The 10,765-nt window shown below is 41.6% G+C and overlaps 1 pseudogene; it reads right to left on the bottom strand.

Annotated features, from left to right (window-relative positions):
• Positions 1-3,339: 3,339 nt before the first annotated feature.
• Positions 3,340-4,924, bottom strand: LOC102269224 (tubulin beta chain pseudogene; annotated as a pseudogene).
• Positions 4,925-10,765: the final 5,841 nt, after the last annotated feature.

Here is a 10,765-nt window from a genome sequence, read left to right as displayed (position 1 = left end):
CTAACCCATCCTTGTAACTGTTTGAAAATAGCATCTTAAAATACAGTGCATTGCCATTCAAATCACTGAATTTAGACTCATGACTAGATCACAAGGACACCCACCCATCAGCTCAAAAAGAGGGATGAAAGGGAAACCACAGTTTGCCTATGCCTGGAGTGGCCTTTCGGTATAGATATGAAAAGTTGTGATATTCTGGGTATAAAACTAATGCTCCTGAGGATATTGAAATGAGGCATCTTGTTAACAGCAAAATTTCTTTGTGTCTATCACGAATGTCACAGTGCCTTTTTATTATCTTCTTTATAATTCAGATAGATGTCTCTGCCCTTGGTGAGACTTCAGTTTCTTCATTTTCATTATTGAATCCTTCCCTTGTTCTTTATCCATTCTCAGATCTTCAGCCACTGGTCATGAGTTTCCAGACCCCTCTCCATGCAAGAGGGAAGCAAACAAGACCATCAGGTCTGGCAGAAGAAGGTGAGAGAAGAGTCTTACTGTATAGTCAGCTGAGCATCCTATTCCTGCCCATGATTCTTGGACCTCTGGCAGCCATAGCAGCAATTTTCTTCATGTAGGCTTTGGGTTAAAAGGGTCCCTCTGTGGTTATGGTTCTCTGTGTAAGAGTTACTCTATAATCAATTTGGAAAGAAAAGAAATCAAGGTCATTTGAAACTCTCCTGATTAAATAGCTTAACTTTTGTGCCTATAGACCAAAACATTTGGTCACAACCATCTTCTTTTGGGGGAGCTTTATTTACATTACATTTCTCTGCTCATTTATTCAAAAAAAATTTTTTTCATTAACTTTTAAATGGGAATGAGGTAAGGTAGTCTTTAGAATTCCTACTACCCACAATGAATTGCAATGATTATTATTCTTCTGTAAGTATTAATTCACTTATGACATACATTTTTATTGTAATATGTTTGCTCCTTGGGCTTTGCTCAAAAGGTTATTTGGGGTCTAAATATTGTGATCAGTGAAATACCAAGAGCCAAGGCAAGTTCTCCTGAAATTCAAAACTTTTGGGAGCATGGATTAAATTCTCTGCAGAGATTTTAGCCTAGAAATGACATTAATTCAGTCCCCGACACAGATAAGTTGATTCCTGGCCTTCAGATTTCTTCATCACTCCTCAGCGGTCTCCGTTAACTGCCTCTAATCTTTGCAAGGTGTTTCCTTCTTCACACTCTGTTCAACCACCTTTTAGAACTTGTCAATTGTTTCCTACTGGGTCCCTGATTGATACACCTCTCTTCCTCTGCTAAGGGCAGGAGAACTATGGCAGGATATTCTTATTTAATTTTCAATGAGTTCCATGAGGGCAAGGACAATGGGCTTTGTTTTGCTCTGTCTGTTTTTATAAATGGATTAATTAATGTAGGAACATTGTTGGTCTGTCTTCGGGAAAATTATCAGTGAAGCAAGGAAGAAGGGATCTTAAAATGATATTTACATTTATGCAAACATATCATAGGGTCTGAGCTATACGTGTCTTATGTAAATTGTTTGTATATTATCAAAGCCAAGTTTTACCTTGCTGATCACAATATGAGAATGAAATAACCCATACTGGAAGAATTAATTCTTAAAATGTTTCAAGTAGCAGGTGTGCTTTTTGAACACAGGCTTTTAAAAAATCTTTTCTTTTTCATTGCTGGTTCATGAGTACCCAGCCTGGAAAGTAAGGATTTTTAATATTATTTCACACACATACTCTAGTAGTTTATTGTATGGAGATAGTGAAGGACAGGGAAGTTCAGTGTGCTGCAGTCACGAAGAACTGGACACAATTTGGCAACTCAACAACAAATACATTAAAATTTAGTTAGTGGATTTGCAACTCTAGAACAGAAATATATTAAGTGATAATATGCTGAAGCCCAGAATCAGTCTGCATACTTACTGTTCAGTTGCTCTGTCATGTCCGACTCTGCGACCCCATTGACTGTGGCATGCCAAGCTTCCATGTCTTTCACTATCTCCCGGAGTTGAACTATTATGCTCATGCTCATACAGAATAACAAAAATGTGTCATCCTCTAGTGCATTGATTTAATAGCTTTTTATAGATCTCAACCAAGCAATTATTCCCAAACCCCAGCTATTCTGACCTTTCTTATAATTGTTTTTCCTACTATAAAAATCATTTTGTACATAGTACCAGGTACTGACCAGGAATCTTAAGCACACACTACCCCTAAATTCTTAAGCTTTAATCTTTTGCCGTAGCTTTTCTGTTCTGAAGAGAAAGGTTTGCTCAGAGAAACTAAAAGCAGCAGGCAGGACTTTGAAGATATATAAAAGGATGTTTTCTAAGTCTTCAGTGAAATACTTATTTATCTTTCTTTTTACTTATGGGACTCTTGATTGATTAATTTCTTCCAGTTCTCCAAATAATAAAGTTTACACTCTTTTTTTTTTTTTTTCTTTTCTTTTCAGTTCCCATTTATTTTTGGCTCTTGGGGCAATGTCATCTTTTCAATATGAAAAAAAGCAGCAAATTCATCACAATAGAATCTGAAGTGTAGAATAGGACAAAATCAAGAGAGGGGGAAGCAGTAGCAGAAGAGATGAGATGTTTGCCAAAAGATGGAAGGTGTTCTGTCCCCTGTCTGGGGAACGACGTTTAGGTGGCAGCACATACCTTTCCATATAGGTACAGAAGGGGCTGTATATATATATATATATTTTTTTTTTTTTTTGGTAAGAAAAGATGGGGTGGGAAGGGGTTTTCTGGAGGCTTAGAGACCAAGGCTATCTCTTGCTTCTCTTGATCCCCTTTCTCAAACAGGGGAAAGGAGGGAATCCAATGTTATTATGAAGGAGATAAAGTGGAAGAGGAAGGGATTCCCACTTGACAGGGTGGGGGCCAGAAACTTGCAAAGGTAATAGCTCAGGACAGAGCTTGGAAGGAGTCTGAAAATGAAGATAATACTGTCAACACCTCTGCAGAAGCTGAGAGGAGCGGGGAGATACTTGGCACCTAGGACTTCGGTACCCTGGATGCCCCTCTCCAAACCGAACCCTTTCTGGTAGGGACTTCTACCCACTGCTCAGTTTCCTTCCCCTGGGCCAGCACACTGGCCTAGGATGGCAGTCACTGATGCAGGTTTTCAGCACCCGGTTCTAAATGAGATTTGAGGAAACCCAGCCTCTTGGAGAGCTATCTCGAAAACAGAGAGGGAAATGTTAACTGGACAGATGGGAGGAGTGGGCACCAGAAGGAAAATGACAGGGTTACCCAGAATGGCAGAAATCTAGGCTCCCCAAGAGTGTAAAGAGAGAAGAGACATTCAACAAACAACAAATATTTATTGAGCGCCTATTATGTGCCAGGCACTGTTCTAGAATCCCCTCCCCCCAAAGAAAAACAAGATAGAGGCAGAAAATGCAAATTCTGAGGGAGAGGAAAGGGGTCGTTGAGGAAGAAGGCTGAGGGGATTAAGAAGCCTAAGGTGACAGGGACTTGGCCTTAGGCCTCCTCTTCGGCCTCCTCACTGAAATCCTCTTCCTCTTCTGCGGTGGCATCCTGGTACTGCTGGTACTTGGAGACGAGGTCGTGCATGTTGCTCTCAGCCTTGGTGAACTCCCTCTCGTCCATGCCCTCACCTGTGTACCCGTGGAGGAAGGCCTTCCGGCAGAAAATGGCCGTGAACTGCTCTGAAATACACTTGAACAGCTCCTGGATGGCCATGCTGTTGCCAATGAAGGTGACTGCCATCTTGAGACCACGGGGTGGGATGTCGCAAACAGCTGTCTTGGCGCTGTTGGGGATCCATTCCACAAAGTAGCTCCTGTTCTTGTTCTGCACGTTGAGCATTTGCTCATCCACCTCCTTCATGGACATCTGCTCACAGAACACAGCAGCCACGCTGAGGTACCGGCCATGGTGGGGGTCACAGGCAGCCATCATGTTCTTGGCATCGAAGACCTGCTGGGTGAGCTCAGGGACAGTGAGGGCCCGATACTGCTGGCTGCCATGGCTGGTTAGAGGGGCAAAGCCAGGCACGAAGAAGTGGAGGCGTGGGAAGGGCACCATGTTGAAGGCCAGCTTGCGGAGGTTAGCATTGAGCTGGCCAGGGAAGCGGAGGCAAGTGGTGACTCCACTCATGGTGGCCAAGACGAGGTGGTTCAGGTCTCCGTAGGTTGGCACGGTCAGCCTGAGGGTGTGGAAACATATGTTGTAAAGGGCCTCGTTCTCAATGCAGTAGGTTTCATCAGTGTTCTCCACCAGCTGATGGACAGAGAAGGTGGCGTTGTAGGGCTCAACCACAGTGTTGGACACTTTGGGTGAGGGCACCACGCTGAAGGTGTTCATGATGCGGTCAGGATACTCTTCACGGATCTTGCTGATGAGCAAGGTGCCCATTCCGGAGCCAGTGCCCCCACCCAGCGAGTGGGTCAGCTGGAAGCCCTGCAGGCAGTCACAGCTCTTGGCCTCCTTCTGAACCACATCCAGGACCGAGTCAACCAGCTTGGCTCCCTCTGTATAGTGGCCCTTGGCCCAGTTGTTGCCTGCCCCGGACTGACCAAAAACAAAGTTGTCTGGTCTGAAGATCTGACCAAAAGGACCTGAGTGAACAGAGTCCATGGTTCCGGGTTCTAGATCACCAAGATAGCACAAGGGACATATTTGCCACCTGTGGCTTCATTGTATTACACGGAGATGCAGTCCGGCTGCAGGTTGCTGTCCCCATGATAGGTGCCGGTGGGGTCGATGCCATGTTCATCACTGATCACCTCCCAGAACTTGGCACTGATCTGATTGCCACACTGACCGCCTGGATGTGCACGATTTCCCTCATTGTTAAAATTTATTCTAATCCTTTTGCTCACCTCAAAGTGTGTACGGGGCAAAAACATAATATGGAATTAGTTTTTCTCTGCTGCTGGTCGCAGGGTGGAAAGATAGAACGGGACCCGGAGGCTGAAGCAGTGAAGTCCGAACGTGGCGGCAGGAAGGCTCTGAGAACAAGTTTACACTGTTAACACTGGTAATTATCTTTCACCCAGAACTCCTTCTAAGTAAATTTTATTTTCTTTATAATCCTTATTACATGTAAAATTATCTTAATATATTTATCTTTTTAAAAATCTTTCTTCTCCATAAGAATATAAACTCCATGAAGACTGGTACCAGCTTTATTCTTAGATCTTGGAAAGTATTTGACATATAATATGGATGGAAAAAAAATTTATGAAATAAATCATGATGTCTTTAGCTTTGGGCCTTTAGGTGGTAAAGTTGATTGTGTCACAGGTTATTTGGTGACAGCTATGTTTATAATGCTACGTATTTTCTCTGAAAAGATATTCACTGGAAGAAAAAAATACATTAGCATTTGGGGCCAAAAAACCCAGACAGATTTGATTATCAAAGTAGATGTAGATTCAAGGCTATGTGCCATCCATCAAGAGATGGTCCATTGCTCAGGAGGAAGGGATTCATACCTGTTACCACCGATGCTTTACTTTAAACAATTTCAAAACGTGCTGTAACTCCCACACCTTGTGCTCCCAGAGTAAGATTTAGGATTAAACAGCTCCAAGAGTTTCCAATCTCAGTGGAAAATTGGCTGTCCCATGGAACAAGATCTATACTAACTGATTTCACCATGCAATTGTGTTGTTAATGAAAGCAGCATAAAACAAAACTTCACCCCTCTGTGTTCCATTTGTACATCTTGTACCTGAAATAAAATGTAACTGCTGTAAATCTTCAAGTTGGATTCAATAAAGCAATAATACTATACTGTACAAACTGACCATTTAGCTTAACGACTGATTCGTTACACCATTAACTTGTCTCATGCCTTGTGTTAGGGCTCCCTGCTAACTGACTAGTTGTTAACTACTGTAATGAACAGATTCTTCCAAGGGGGAAAACCTCTTACCTGGGGAAGTTGGTGATATCCCTGACTGATGGCGTAAAGGTGGCCATGAAATAATGAATAGATTTTAAACTTATTCAAGTTTTACTGTAGAGGCATTGTAGGACCTCAAAAAATTTGCTTTAGAAATGAAATAAGTGAAAGAAAAAGCATGTAATATCTTGTCAAGGCTTTGTAATTTGCACATTACATGTTGGTTTCTTAGCTGCTACTTAAAGAAATCTCTGTAGTCAAATTACATGTTTTGGAAATATAGTGCTATTATTAGTACCACGGCACTTATTTTCTCTTTTGACCAGTGTACCCTCTGATTAAAAATATCTTTCCCATCCTCTAAAGAAATAGATGAAGCTGTGGAGGTAGTCAACTCTGAATTATAATAAGCTAGTGGGAAGGCAACGGAGAAGGCAATGGCAACCCACTCCAGTACTCTTGCCTGGAAAATACCATAGGTGGAGGAGCCTGGTAGGCTGGAGTCTGTGGGGTTGCTAAGAGCTGGACACAACTGAGAGACTTCACTTTCACTTTTCACTTTCATGCATTGGAGAAGGAAATGGCAACCCACTCCAGTATTCTTGCCTGGAGAATCCCAGGGACGGGGGAGCCTGGTGGGCTGTCGTCTATGGGGTCGCACAGAGTTGGACAGGACTGAAGCTACCTAGCTGCAGCAGCAGCAGCAGTGGGAAGGCAAAGCATCCACAGAGACACCTTAGATGTGGAGAAGAGAAGGGATGACTTCAAGCCAGTTTTTCCAACTGATGAAGGGAATGGGTATACCTGTTAATCACGGGTGATCCAGACACATCTATACTGGACATAATAGTCCATGTCTCTAGGATAACATGATAAAGGATTCCCACAGTTTTATCAACTTTTATGGCAATGTAGTCTAAATTCTTCGTTTTGCAGAAGAAGCTCCAATGTCTTCTACTTTGAGTTTCATAATATAAAAGGGCCCTTTTCTCCCACAAGGCAGATTCATCTTTGTATTTTTCTTAGAAAGAAAGCAATCTGGCAGTTTTTAATATGTGATTTTCCACAGTTATATTATCAATAGTATCTACTCCTTCAGAAATATATTAACTGAAAAAATTGAAGTCATGAAGATGTTGGAGGAAAACAGCCATGTATGTTTATATAATCGAGGGTAAGGAGGAGTGTTGTTTTTGAAAGGTTTTCTCAGCATGGTGCAAAAAGGCAGAATTCACAATTGAAATGTTCATGCATTGCAACTAAATCAAAATTAAAAACAAACTTCTGAATGAAAGCCCACAATAAAGTTAAAAGGCAAACTAGAAACTGGAAAAACATTTTTGCATAACAATTAAATGTTAATTTGCTAAATGTATGATGTATTTTTAGAAAGAAATAAGGGAAATTGGAAACCTAAGTACCCAACCACGGGGACTGATGAAATAGGTTATGGGCATCCATAAAGCAAAATAAAAACATGTAGTCATAAAAATATAAGTTCATATAGAACATGGGAAGATATTCAGAATATAGTTAAATAAGAGAGGCAGTTAGTTACACAAAAGAAATATGATAAATATATTTCTATTTTTACTAAATGTTAAATGATTAGGACAAAACTTTAGAAAGCAAAAACATAAAGTATAATAATCAACTCTGGTTGGTAATATTTTAGCTGATTTTAGATGATCTAATTTGTCTAAAATGAGCATGAATTACTCATGTAGAAGTACAAAGAATTACATCAAAGTGTATAAAATACATCCCAGATATATAAAGAGTGTCACGCTGCTGCTTAAAATATTCTTTCATTTTTATTTTATTTTAGTGAATACCATCAAAAGTCCTTTTAAGTGGATTCCTTTGGAAATCTTATGAAATCTTTCAGATGCTTGGGGAGGGGCATAAGCTGATATTTAAAGTGTCTGTCGACAGGTTATATGATGATCTAATATGTGGAATTTACAGATCAGGGGAAAAATGATGCAGCTGCTGCTTGTATATGTGTACCACAGAGGACCACCACCCAGAAATGATGCTGGCCAAACACTGTCATTGTTCATGCTGGGTAATAAAAAGTCCCTGGCCATGAACTCCCTGCTCCTGCCATGGCTGTGCTGAAAGAGCGCCATGAGGAGCAGAGCCAGGAAAACGATTACTGGAAAAACTTATGTGAAAATGAGCTGCCGTGGTTTGACTACTTTCACTGGTGTCTCATTGTGGTTTACCACCAGTATTCCAAATACAGATTGAATGGACCAGTTCTTGCTCTTGTATAGTTTTCTCTATTCCATGCCCGCCACCCCCCCCCCCCCCCATGGTGGAAGTATGCTGTTACGAGTAGCTAAACTATTAGCAGAGCTCCTGAACCTATATTAAAATCCCACTGTGCTACTCACTAATGTATGATCTTGGGTAAGTCAGTTAACTTCCCTATTTTTCCCTGGTGTCTCAACTGGTAAAGAATCCACCTGCAATGTGGGAGACCTGGGTTTGATCACTGGATTGGGAAGATTCCCTGGAGGAGGGCATGGAAACCCACTCCAGCACATTTGCCTGGAGAATCCCATGGACAGTGGAACCTGACAGACTACAGTCCATGGGGTTGCAAAGAGTTGGACATGACCGAGTGACTAAGCAGCAGCAAAATAGAGTTGGTACTACTATGCACCTCCTAGGGTTGAGAGGATGAAACGGGATAATGCTTGTAAAGAACCAAGACAGTCATTGGCCCATGATAAGTACACAGTGAATGTCAGCTATTGTTGTCACAATGTTCACAACATTTTGAAAGCTCCCAAATTTAGAGAATGATTTTGGTCATAGTATAATTCTATCAGTAGCTGATAGGGCTGGTTTACCCATATCCTTGGAGCTCTAACTCTGAGCTAATCATTTTGCATTCAGTCATTTTAACAATTCTGGGAGTTGATATTATATCCTAATTTTCAGATGATGGCAATGAGGTTTATCAGGACCCATTCTTTCCCAATCCCGCATAGTCCCTTCACCTATACCTTCTGTCTGCTTTTCTGTTACAGAATCCCCTAGAATTCACGGGGCTAAATTCCAGCAACCTTCTTAACCACTCACCCACAAAAGACCAGGTACTACTCTTCAGCAGGGATTTGAAGAATCCCGAGTAAGTGGTCTTTAAGAATTGCTGGTGTTTTGCTATGGCCCTTTATTGCATTCTGTAAGTAGATTTTGCTTAGTCTTGGTGATTGAGCTTAGAACTTCTTTTCCTCTCAGTTGGAATACTGCCTCCATTCAGTTGTCTTAGGACAGGAGAATTGCCGAACTCCCAATTTCTGCCTCCTTTTGCCGTAAGACATCCATAGAGACTGCCTTAAACCTCTACCTTTTGTGCCCCTATCATCTTCTTTTCCTCCCCTCTGCACTCTGTTTTGTCCACTTGTAGGCCATCCATTGACAGAAACCACCTGCTTACTTGAGCCTCTGCCTAATGGTGTGTTGGCTCCTTCAATGTGCCACTGGCCAAGGCAGATTTGGTTCCTGCCGGAGAATCATTGGATCAACAGCATGCTTTCTCTATTAGCTCTGTTAGGCCTGTGGGTTCTTCCAAATCTGTTCCTCTTGCCAAAAACAAAGCTCCAGCCTTGAATTTGTAGTCTGTTCATGTCAGAATCCACTTCTCAACTCTTTTCATGGTCATTAACGCCAGCCAATAAATGAAATCCCCATTCCCACTCTATGAGGACAGAGGCAGGTGCCATCATTGACCTGAGTTACCATTACCATAGAGCGTCTTCCCATCTGTCCATGTGGGGAGCCTAGGAATTATCCACCCTCTTGTCTTTGAATGAAGGAAGAGGTCAACTGACCATCTCAGCTCATGCTCAAAATGCCAAAATGAGCTCATTTCACTTTGAAATAATGAAATCATTTACCAAATTGTATTGATTTCTCAAGACTTTAATGTTTAAATATTTTTCATCAGCTGTCAAGAGATAAAGCTGCCTGCAGAAAGCAGAAAATAGAAAAGTCAATTCTCTGACTAGAGTGGAAAACTGCATTACTTGAAATTCTCTTGCCTGTCTCCTATAAAACCAAAAACATGCAAAAATAACTTCCTATTTGCATATAAAATAGCTACATAAAATTGGTCTACAGCTTATCTCATGCTGTAAACACAAGGAAAGGAGAAAATACACATTTGTATGTACAGCTTATGTTGAAAAGTCTTATTAAACCTAAATTATGCATTTCCATTCAGGAAAAACATGTCCACTAATAGAAAACTGCAGCCATTTCGCTGGCAAAAAAACACCAAAGGTTCACATGGTGGGAAGCAGTTCTCCATCTTATACAAGTTGTTGGTGACAGGCATAGTGAAGTATTTGATAAAAAACTATTTCTTAGGCTCCTGTGGAATGTGGCTGCACTACTGTGGAAGTGTCATCATTTGTGAGGTTGGTAAATGTGCATCATACGGTGGAAAGAGCAGGAGTAGATGGACAGACCATGAGGCGGGTCTGATGCCTATGAGAGCAGAGGAGGAAGGAAAGATTAGGTAGGAAGTGTCTCAGACAAGAACAGCTTCCAGATAGGCTCAACTAGGCTGCTAAGGAGCTTCAGGGTATGGAGCATGCTCACTAGGAGATTTCCATGTTGGACAAGAGTAGCCAGGAGAGGATATGGCCCGGGCATGAGTGCTTCACTAGATTCCACATTGTGATGTGGTGGCTGTTGGCTAACTGAAATTTTTGCACCTTGTTCTCTTTTTCCCCAGTAGATTTTATTTTCATTAAAAAAAAGTTATATTGAAGTATAGCTGATTTACAGGCTTCACAGGTGGCTCAGTGGTAAAGAATCCCACTGCCAATGCAGGAGACCGAGGAGAGGCCAGTTTGATGTCAGGGTTGGGGAGATCT

This window comes from Bos mutus, chromosome 12, assembly GCF_027580195.1.
Source record: "Bos mutus isolate GX-2022 chromosome 12, NWIPB_WYAK_1.1, whole genome shotgun sequence".
Taxonomy (NCBI): Eukaryota; Metazoa; Chordata; class Mammalia; order Artiodactyla; family Bovidae; genus Bos; species Bos mutus.
Note: the sequence above shows the minus strand (reverse complement) of the source record. Positions and strands in the feature narration are given on the sequence as shown.